The sequence below is a fragment of the Neomonachus schauinslandi genome, chromosome 3 (assembly GCF_002201575.2).
Source record: "Neomonachus schauinslandi chromosome 3, ASM220157v2, whole genome shotgun sequence".
Taxonomy (NCBI): Eukaryota; Metazoa; Chordata; class Mammalia; order Carnivora; family Phocidae; genus Neomonachus; species Neomonachus schauinslandi.
In genome coordinates, this window is record NC_058405.1 from 31,625,995 (window position 1) to 31,637,334 (window position 11,340).

At 38.4% G+C, this 11,340-nt stretch overlaps 1 pseudogene; it reads right to left on the minus strand.

Moving 5' to 3' along the window:
• Nucleotides 1-5,285: 5,285 nt before the first annotated feature.
• On the minus strand, nucleotides 5,286-5,917 carry LOC110587736 (annotated as a pseudogene).
• Between the last annotated feature and the right edge of the window lie 5,423 nt (nucleotides 5,918-11,340).

Sequence of the window (11,340 nt, forward strand, 5' to 3'; positions counted from 1 at the left end):
CTCTTCCAGGGGAGTCACACAAGATGTGCTTAATTCCTCAAGAAACAAGTTGTGACAAATTGTGCAAAATGTTGCCAACTGGGGAAGCTCTTTAGAGAATGAACACCCAAGGTTTTTTTTTTTTTAAGATTTTATTTATTTATTTGAGAGAGAGCATGAGAGGGAGGAGGGTCAGAGAGAGAAGCAGACTCCCTGCCGAGCAGGGAGCCCGATGCGGGACTCGATCCTGGGACTCCAGGATCATGACTTGAGCGGAAGGCAGTTGCTTAACCAACTGAGCCACCCAGGTGCCCAACACCCAAGGTTTTAACTGGGGTCTGATCATATAAGCATCCCCTGCCTGGCACATACCCAAATTTCAGATTCTTAGAAGAAAAGCAGGAATCTGCAGAAATTATGTTGTTTGTACAAACAGTTTAGATACTGTGAGCCATAATACCAGTTAACAGTAGGAACCTTCCAGAAATCCATGTTCCCAGATGTCAGCTAAGGGCAGACTTTTTAAGTAAGGACTTAAACTTTTTAAGTTAGGACTTAACTATGTTAACTTTTTTCTGCACCTGGATAATTAAACTTATTTTAAAATTCTGGAGATAACTTACTAAATAGCTTCTTATATATTGTCTAAAGAAATAACCTACCTGTGTTAGTACTAGTTCATTGGTATTAATTTCATTAAATCTCATGTAATGAATGATGTTAGTGTAAATTTAGCCTATACACTCTACTAAACTGATTAAGAATTCACTGATTAAGAAACTTCAGAAATGGGCGCCTGGGTGGCTCAGTCGTTAAGTGTCTGCCTTCGGCTCAGGTCATGATCCCAAGATCCTGGGATGGAGCCCCACATAGGGTTCCCTGCTCCGCGGGAAGCCTGTTTCTCCCTCTCCCACTCCCCCTGCTTGGGTTCCCTCTCTTGCTGTGTCTCTCTCTGTCAAATAAATAAAATCTTTTAAAGAAAAAGAAACTTCAGAATTTAAGTATTACATGTTTTCAAATTTGAGTAAGAAACTTTTTACATGTGAAATTGGTTAAATGAACTGTACAGTTTCATATATCATTCTCAAACAAGTGTGCTGATTTTACTAGGGCCTTTATTTGATAAGGGGAATATTCCAGCTATGGATTTAACCAACATTTAATAGCACAAAGAAATACTAAATATAACGAATTGCATAGCTTGATTAACTTGATTTTGATTTATGTTCTTTTGAATTACAAGTGCCCTAGGAGAAAGTAGCTATTAATCTTTGGCTAGTTACAATTTCAGTGTATGGAGAACACTGATTAAAGAAAAGCACTTACATGTCTTACTGTGTTTCACATTTCTGTGCCAATGGAAAGGGGAAAGAAATATTTAAGATGTGTCATTAAAGAACTGTTATTATCAAGAAAATAATTGCAGAGGCTTACCATCTATGTTTTCTTCCATAAGTATTAGGTTTATGGTTTCAGGCCTTATGTTCAACTCTTTAATCCATTATGAATTCATTTTTGTGATGGTATAAGATACTGGTTCAGTTTTATTCTTTTGAATGTTACTGTCCAGTTTTCCCAGTACTATTTATTGAAGAGACTGTCCTTCCCTCATTGTATATTCTTGCCTGTGTTGTATATTAATGACATATAATGACATAATGACATTATTGACATATATGTCAATTAATATGTGTGGGTTTATTTCTGGGCTCCCTATTCTGTTCCACTGATCTATGTGTCTGTTTTTATGCTAATATCATACTGTTTTAATTACTATAACTTTATAGTATAGTTTGAAATCAGGAAGCGTGATGCCTCCAACTTTGTTCTTTCTCAATATTTGTTTTGATTATTCAGGGTTTTTTGTGGTTCCACACCAAATTTTAGAATTGTTTGTTCTATTTCTGTGAAAAATGCCATTGGAATTTTGATAAAATTGCATTGAATCTATAGATTGCTTTGGTTATTATACACATTTTAATAATATTAATTATTCTAATCCATGAGCATGGACTATCATCCCATTTATTTGTGTCTTCTTCAACTTTTTTCATTAATGTCTTACAATTTTCAGTATATAAATCTATCATCTCCTTAGATAAATTTATTCCTAGGTATTTGATTCTTTTTGATGCAATTGCAAATGCGATTGTTTTCTTAACTTTTCTTTCTGATAGTTCATTATTAATGCATAAAACGACAGAGTTTTGTATATTACTTTTTTTTTAAAGATTTTATTTATTTAATTGACAGAGAGACAGTGAGAGAGGGAACATGAGCAGGGGGAGTGGGAGAGGGAGAAGCAGGCTTCCTGCAGAGCAGGGAACCGGATGTGGGGCTCAATCCCAGGACCCTGGGATCATGACATGAGCTGAAGGCAGTCGCTTAACCGACTGAGCCACCCAGGCGCCCCTGTATATTACTTTTGTATCCTGCAAGTTTACTGAACTCTTTTGTTAGTTCTTTTTTTTAATTACTTTTTTTTTAAATAGAGAAAGGAGAGAGAACGAGCAGTGGGAGGGGCAGAGGGAGAGGGAGAAGCAGGCTCCCCACTGACAAGGAGCCTGATGCGGGACTCGATCCCAAGACCCCGGGATCATGACCTGAGCTGAAGACAGATGCTTAACCGACTAAGCCACCCAGGTGCCCCGTCTTTTGTTAGTTCTAACAGTTTTTTGATGGAGTCTTTCAGATTTTCTGTATATGGTATCATGTCATCTGCAAATAGTGACAGTTTCACTTCTTTCCTTCCAATTTCGATGCCTTTTATTTCTTTTTCTTGTGTAATTGCTCTGGCTAGGACTTCCATACTGCCATACTGTCTTCATATTATATTTATACATACATAGTAAGTGTTTTATACAAATAATCTTTGTTTCCTCTCTCCTTACTCCCTCCCTCCTTCTCTCTTTCTCTCAGCATTTCTTTTACTGGTAAAATTTGTATTTTTGCTTGGATGGCTGTTTGTATACTAATACCTTTATATCATACCCTTAGTAATTTTCTTTTTGTTCTCTACTATGAGAAATAATTGAAATTGGCTAACCACCTCTTCTTCCCTCCTCCTCTTTCTCTCTCCCAGCATCTGAAGTGAAGTAATATCCTATTTCCAGGTAATAGCTATAAGGTAATCAGCTAGCTTTTCCTACTTTTCATATGTTCTCCCCATCTCACACCTACTCCTCCTATGTTTGATAGTTGTATTGTCTACCTTATTAGACTATGTGACCAATAACATATTATACTCTCTCCTTTATATCCATTATTTAGTCTTAGTTCCATAGGTCAATATATATGCAATGCTTACCACCAGTCCTGATGTTGATGTCAAAGTCTGTCTAGCCATTTTGGTTGTTTGAAGCTCATTCTCTAGTAGATAGAAAGGGGCATGGAAACAATATTTGTTTTGTTCATTAATGTTTATAACTGTTTGTCTATGGTCTTTATTCTTTTTTTTTTTTTTTTTAAAGATTTTATTTTTTTGACAGAGAGAGACACAGTGAGAGAGGGAACACAAGCAGGGGAAGTGGGAGAGGGCGAGGGAGAAGCAGGCTTCCCACTGAGCAGGAAGCCCGATGTGGGACTCGATCCCAGGACCCTGGGATCAGGACCTGAGCCAAAGGCAGACGCTTAACAACTGAGCCACCCAGGCGCCCCTATGGTCTTTATTCTTGAATATAAGTTTGCATGGTACAAAACCCTTAGGTCACATTTTCTTGCCTTGAGTGTGTTAAATATGTCACTCTATTATCTTCAACCCATAAAGGGTTGAGGTAGAAAGATCTGGCAATTGATATCCTTTCTCTCATAAGTGATTAGTTGTTGTTGTTTGCCTTGATACAAAAGAATAAAGTTTTTCTTTAAAAATCATTTGTTTTACTAGAACAATTCTTGATGTTGGCCATTTTGGTGTCACTGTTTCCAGGTATGCTTTTCAATATATTTTCTAGGCTTTTTTGTTTTGTTTTGTTTCCTTCAGGAAAATTTTCTTGGATTACTTTGTTCTATTCTATTGCTCTGGTTCTTTCCCTTGGGTACTTCTGGCATACATATGTAGGAACTTGTCTTTTTTATCTGTTACTTTCTCTCAAATCTGTTCACCTCCTTCTTCATTTCTTTTTGATTTTTAACATTTTTCTCCTCTTAAACTTCAATTTCCGCTAAAACAGTATTTGTTGCTTTTATATGCTCTTGTGTTTCTTGTTTATGTTTCCTTACTTTTTTTTTTTTAAGTTATGTCCTAAGGTCCCTCATTTTTCCCCCACATAAACCTTTTGTTTTATTAAATAAAGCACATTTACATATGAGGGAAACTACTAGGCCCAAATAACAGAAGCTACTCCTGCTATAATGAATGCTTGCCACATGCATATTCAATCAAAATAGCAGAGACTTAGAGGGGCTTATGTTACCCACTCAGGTCCCTGGGCTCTCCAAGCAATAGAAATATCCTAGAGACCAAGTTGGAAGTTCCAGGCAAGGCTTTTATCAGGGCTTATGCTTGAGCACAAAGGAGACAGCACGAAGGAAAAAGTCCTTCATGCTGGCTCTCCAAACAAAGGCTGGGGAAAATTTTTAAAGAGATTGAGGTGGGAAAGGAGGGATATCTAAGCATGTAGGGGCAGGGAGATACAGGAAGTTGGGCACAAAGTTTCAGTGGACAGAACATGTTTTGCCATGCATCATCATGTCTCATTAGCATGTTAAATCCCCACCCCTGAGTGTGCTTTTTAGTATTATAATGAGGGAACAAGTCAGTGAAAAGGTCAGCCCTGGAGTCCACCTTGGTGCAGACTGGTTTGGTTTGGTCTTTGCCAGTCTTCCTAGTGGAGTCCCTCCTTTGGTAAGCATCCTGCTTCTGCACTCCTGTAGGTCATGCTACTCAAGAAGCATAGGGTTTCAGCTATCAGGGAGCGCTGTATTTTGTGGTCAGGACTGAGAGGACTCGAGTCCAGTCTCTGGTCTGTCTTACTTAAAACTTTCTAAATTAGATCTCTGGAGTTAGAGAGTGGGCAGAAGACTGGGTAAGTCATACAACCACTGTCTGATCCCCTCTACCTCATGCTCAAAACCACTGAAAGTTGTATTACTTCTAGAATTGGAGGCATGTTCCTGTTTGTTCAAGTACATCTTTTTCCCTATGTTAATGGTTAGAACAAAGGCAATAGCTACGGAAGAGGTATTCCACTGATATAGAACTATATCAGAACAAAGAGGGGGTGACATAGAAAATCTTGTTTTTCCAAATATCAGACGCTTTCATAATATAGTCATATGCAGCGGAGAAAGCTCCACCTCCCACAGGCTTAATCCCAAAACTTTCTGTTGCTATTCATATCAAACAAGGCTCACCATACTTCTGGCATCATTCCTGAACTAAGAGATCCAGCTGGCTTTTTAAGGTATTGGAAAACTTTATTTTGTGACCTCCATTATGGATTTCAACACAGCTGGCTATTTACTCAGACAGGTAGGCCTCCTGATCAATTTAGACTTCAGCAATTTTGCCTATAGGGATCATTTTTTACACTTTAGCCTTTACTAAAAGGAAGTCCTGATTCAATGAACAGTCATTGGAAGCTATAGCAGGAGGGCAGTGCTTCCAGCACTCAGTGCCTCATTGTACATTTTACCACTTTGTTGAGCATCTGTTTTGCTTCTCTTAGGTCTGTAATAAGGTCATTTCTGGCTCAGAAGACTTTTAAATTTGCTTGGTTCAAGTTGGGCATTTAAATTTCCTTCTGCTACACAATCTGCATTTTTTCCTTTCGTGATATTCTGTCACATTTAGTCTTTTTGTTTGCACAAGAGAACCTTTCTAGTGCTTTACATTTCCTTTGCCTTTGCCTCTTTTCCTTCTGCTTTCTCATTGTGTTCTTGTTCAATGAAAGCTATCATGCCAAATCTGCTATTGTGTGTCCATCTTGCTGAGGGCCATGGCAAAACCTAAGAGTTGGCTCAAGTTGATCTTTGAAGGGACAAATGAAAGAGATTTAGCAAAGTTCTTTGCATCTTTGCTTTAAAACCCCCGATTCTGGGGCTCCTGAGTGGCTAGTTGGTGTAGTGTCCGACTCTTGATTTCGGATTGGGGTCATGATCTCAGGTTCATGGGATTGAGCCCAGCAACCAGCTCAGCGCTCAGCGGGGAGTCAGCTTGAGGATTCATTCTCTCTCTCTCTCCCTTTGCCCTTCCCCCCTCCACTCTCTCTCTCTAAAAATAAATAAATAAAACTTTAAAAAAATAAATAAAATAAAACCCCAGGTTCTTATTTTGCATTTTTTGAGTTTTTCTAATGCTAATTTATGTGGGTTTTTTTAATGGCTTTTATACTTTTCTTAAAATTTTTTAGCTTATTTTGAAATACTAGATTTTACAGTTTCCCAATTTGTTGGCATGTCTTTCTGAAGTGTTTTCATCATAGTGTATGGGGATTTTATTCTGCCCCTTATTCCTTTTCTTCTTATAATAATTTTAGATGAAATTTGGCCGCAGTTCTTTTTACTGCTTATTTTGAAAATGACATAAGTTTTCCCACACTTTTACAATGGGGGAGGTCCAAAAAGACAAATTTTCCCTTATTCCAGGAATCCTTCTGTTGTTTTTGCAGAGTAACAAGAAAAAAAAGAAGAAATAGATCTCTTCCAGAGATCTGCCTCTCACTGCCTTCTTTTTTTTTTTTAAGGAAAGCAATGGATCACTTAACAAAGGAGAATTATTTTAGAACAAGGAATATCATAACGGGTAGCTCAGAAAGGAGTGGAATTTTAATAAAAGTTATGTATGAAGTTTAATAATCCAAAGCAGAGTTTAATAATTCTTCTCTAGAGTTACAGCCATAACCCTGAAAAATATGGCCTCGTCTAACTAATCTGTTGCACACACATTAGAGCAAACAGTTGTGAAAACTTAGTAACTAATCCAGAAACAGTCCCACCACTTCTTGCAGTATTTTTAACCCCTCAACCATCGTTTGTATCTTTCTTCCATCCCCTCCCTTCATCCATTTGCTTAATAAATTTTCTAGGCCACCTTTTTCACTGTCTTCTCTTTAGTAATCTCACTATTAGATAATCTGCTATTTTGGCCAAGTTCTCTATGAAGCTAAATTTTGAGAAGAACTTATTTAAAATTCCCTAGAGTTTGTAAAAAAAAAAAATGCATTCTATACATATTGTTTATTGGTTAGGTAATGACTACAAATCAACATATAGTTTATTCAATCTTCTGTTCAATTTTCATGTTGGGTGGTAATATTTATCCTTAGACAGATTTGGCAGTTCCTCTGATTGTGTAACAAAACCACTCATCTTACGACTATTTTCATTTTCAAGGGAGTGCTAAGTTTTCTGTATTATATTATTTCCTTGTTGATACCATGGGCTAAGGTCAGAGTGCTGTAGATTTTGAAGCAAGATCTCCTCTCGGAGGGAGAAGTCCTTTCCACCATCAGCCATGTAGGAAAGTGGAGGGTTTAAGCTCTTAGGAGGATAGAGCAGGGGCCTAAGGGCAGGCTTCTGGGGCCCTTGATCCTCTGCCCAAAGATGACCCTAGTTCTGTGAAAAGGGACTGTGTAGACTGTGAAGTAGGTGTATCTCACTTTTTACATCTTATGCTCAGTTTGCTCCTTTGAAGACTGGTGAGTGCCTTGATGGTTACCCAGTATCTCGGTAGCCAGGTGTCAGAACTGTAATGAGCTATAAGAAATGTCCTCAAGGGGGCATGATGAAACACTGTCCAGGTAGGGAGGCAGAACCGTCGAAGGCTGTGGACTCTCAGGAGCTGTCATGTTTCAAATCTGGTGGAGCACCGCCATGAAAATAAAGGAGAGAACAAATATTGAAGTTCGTGGTCTAGAGTTTCAAGTGAGGGAGGAACCGGTAAAGGTGCCAGATGATTGGATTCAATACTGAGGCCCAGTATGGGGAGTAGATGTGGGACAACCCCTTTCACGAGCCACCACATGTACTGCAGAGGCGGACAGGTGCCTAAAGGGCTTTCCTCTGAAGCTTCTTTTCAGAACACGAAACTATTTCATCAACCTTTTTCATTCTTCTTGACGGTTCCAGTATACTTTTATTTCCCTGAGATGATCCCATCTTTCATTTCACAGAGAAAATAGAAGTCATCTGATGGAAATTTCTCCAGTTCTTCATACAACATCTACCAAATGACCTGTATCCACACTTACTTCCTTTTCTTGGCTTTTTTGATAGAGGAGATATCCTACCTCTTGTTTAAGGATAATTCCTTCACCTGGTTTCTGGATTAAACGACTTCCTGTCTTGTCAAGGAATTTACTCCTTTACTTAATAAACACTTAATGAGTATCTACTTTGTAACAGACAGCATGCTCTATCCATTCTCTCTTTTGTAGATTCAACTGCTCTCATTCCACTGGCTCCTTCCCAATAGCCTTTAACCATGCTCAACGCTCTCTCCCAGTGAAAAATCAACTAGGCCAAACCAACTGAAAAGAAAAATCTTTCACAATACCTCCTTCAGCTACTAGCCTGTGGTTCTTCTCTTCAAAGCCAAACATCTCTAAAACACGGTCTGTACTCAGTGTTCTCATGTCTGCCTATCTTACTCATTCGGCAACCCACAGATTTCTAGCTACTGCTCTTATGGCTCCCAGTAAAAGTGCTTTCACTGTGGTCACCAAGAACCAGCTTGTGGCTAAACTGCATGGAACCACTTCAGTTCTCACTTTGATCTGTATGCAGCTTTTAAAAATGTGGGCCACCTCTTCTTTCACAGGGTTTCTATGATACCACATTCTCCCTATGCATCTGGTTCATCCTTCTCAATCTTTTTGCAGGCTACATTTTGGTCTGTATTTCTCTTCAGTGTTGATGTTCCTCAGGGTTTCCTGGGCAATCTTTCCTTCTCTTTGTCAGCACATTATGGTTGATGTCATCAGCTTCTAAGACTGTAATTATCATCCATATCATGTAGGAAAGATACTTGACATTGTGTTGACATGAAGCTGCTGGAATCTCAAAGACTGCTTTGTTTAAATAGGCCTATAAGGAGAAGGTCAAAATAAATCTGTGAATGAACCCTGATTAGCAATCTATTTCATGCCAATTAAATACCAGTGGAGGGACAAAAGAAAGTTATTAGGTTTATAGTAGTATCTTAGTCATCCCAGTGCTGGGTATATTTTACAACATAGATGCGTACAGCATACAGTCAATTGTTACAACAATGAAGTTTCACACAATACTGATGTAGTGCAAAAATACATGATCATAACAAAATGGAAAACAAACTTTACAGTATCTATTTCCTTGAGTTAATGTTACATTCCGAAGAAGATGATGATGGTAATCCTTTTGTAATTAAAAGGTAGACTATCACAAAGAAGGTTCTTTTTGTCCTTCTCAGTAAACTGTCCAGTGGTTCATATTTATAAGGGGCAGAACCTGTATACGTAAATTGAACATGGCCTCTTCCCACCTGGCTAGTGCTGCATATTCTTTGTGGGTTTATGATATACAATTTATAAATATTATTAAATCTTCTCCTTTATCTTAACACCTGCGTTATTCTCCATTTACTTATCTAGATACATTGTCTGCCCTTCTCTCCTTTGCTTTATGCCTTGGAAGACTGTCCTTTGAGAACTATATCCCCTGTGCTCCTTTGGTTTGTCCACTGGGAGATACACCAGCAGGAGATGTAACACAGGAGGACAGCAAGGTCAGGGTATTTCTTCTCTGCTCCTGTCCTGCTCAGTGCCACATCTCGGGCAGTAGTTGTGTCCCTTCCCAGCTAAAGGTTCTGCTGGGCTGTGCCTCCCATGAGATTCCATTAACAGTTTTTTTACTATTGACTTTTTGGTCCTAGGTGTAATAATAGTTTCCCATTGTTGCAAGTATCTCAAATCCCTTGATATTCTGTTTTTTCCCATCATATCATCCCCACCTTTGTTACTCCTTTCATTCAAGTCTTAATTTGAACTCATTTACAGTGATTTTTTTTTTCTCTTTCCAGGAACCTGACTGATATGACAGTGTTGTAAAACTAGCCCAGTGCCTTGCATTCTCAAAAGCACTTGTGTCAACAATTTTGTTTCTATTTGGGGTTCTCATTGAATAATGTGATGTGGGGGTCCTAACATTTTACCTATACTTCAATCAAGGCTCAAAGCTTGTATTTGTACTTTTGTATTTTTACTATGTGCTAAAGACACTCAAACTTACATATCTAGCCCATATCTCTCTCCTAAGATTCAGGACTGTAGTTTAACTCCTCTGATTCCTCTGCTCTGATATCCCACAGTTACAAAAAATTCCAAATGCCCAATTCCATTGCATCTCCTCATATGCCTGTTGAATAACTTCTCAGCCTGTTTCTGTCTGTGTAAAGTTAGGGGTCCAGAAACCTCTTTAAAATCTGAATACTCATGGTCTCTATGAATCTAGCCTGGTAGTACTTTTGCTAATAAAATTCCCTTAGAACTCTGCGGGCTTTCTATATTTCAGATCAAAGCCCACACCATGCTCTAGAAGCCAAAGCCACAGTTGTTTTTTAAAACAGTTTTTCTCCTTTTAGACTGATTTATTGCTACTTTGGTATCAGGCTTCTGTAGGACTATATCTTTGTGCTTTCAAAATGCCATTTTGTTTAGCTGAGAAAGCACCAATTTAAATTCCTTAGAAGCTTTAAAAAAGTGTCTACGGCCATACCTTTGATTTGACCTTTATCCTTAGGCCATGTCTTAATTTGAGAACCTTATTTGCTTAAGAACCTGTAAATAAGAGATAGTTTATATTCCAGACTGGCAGGTTCTAGCCTCTCAGTAACATCTACTGAAGATGTGACCCAAATCATTTCATTGCCAAAACAAGTCTTATGACCCATGCCTAAATTTAAGGGGGGCAGAGAAGAGCTATCTTCCCATGTGTCAGGATGCAGAGAAGATCAAATATTGGTAAACAGTACTAATACTCACTGCATAGTAAGCTGAACATCACAAAAAAGTTACAAAGAAAAGGCTGAAGGCTTTTAGAACAGGAGGCAATCACAGTTAGGATGTCATGTGATAAAAGACAATTCTTCTGTTTTTCTGTCAATGAGTGAAGTTCATTGCTTCACTTTCTTTTACCATTAGGAAATGGTCTGCTGGGGTTCCAAATTTAATCCTAGCTCCCAAACTGGTTGAGTTGGTAGAAACAACCCACAAGATTTCCAAGCTCTCCTCATCCCACAGATAAACCTAGATAACACCCACATCAGTGTAAATAACCCAGAGAACAACCCAAGACTGGCAGAACAGACTCTCCATAGCTAATCCTAGAGAAGAGGCCACAGCAAAAATGGCATATATCTCCTTAAAAAAAAAGAAAAAATAATAG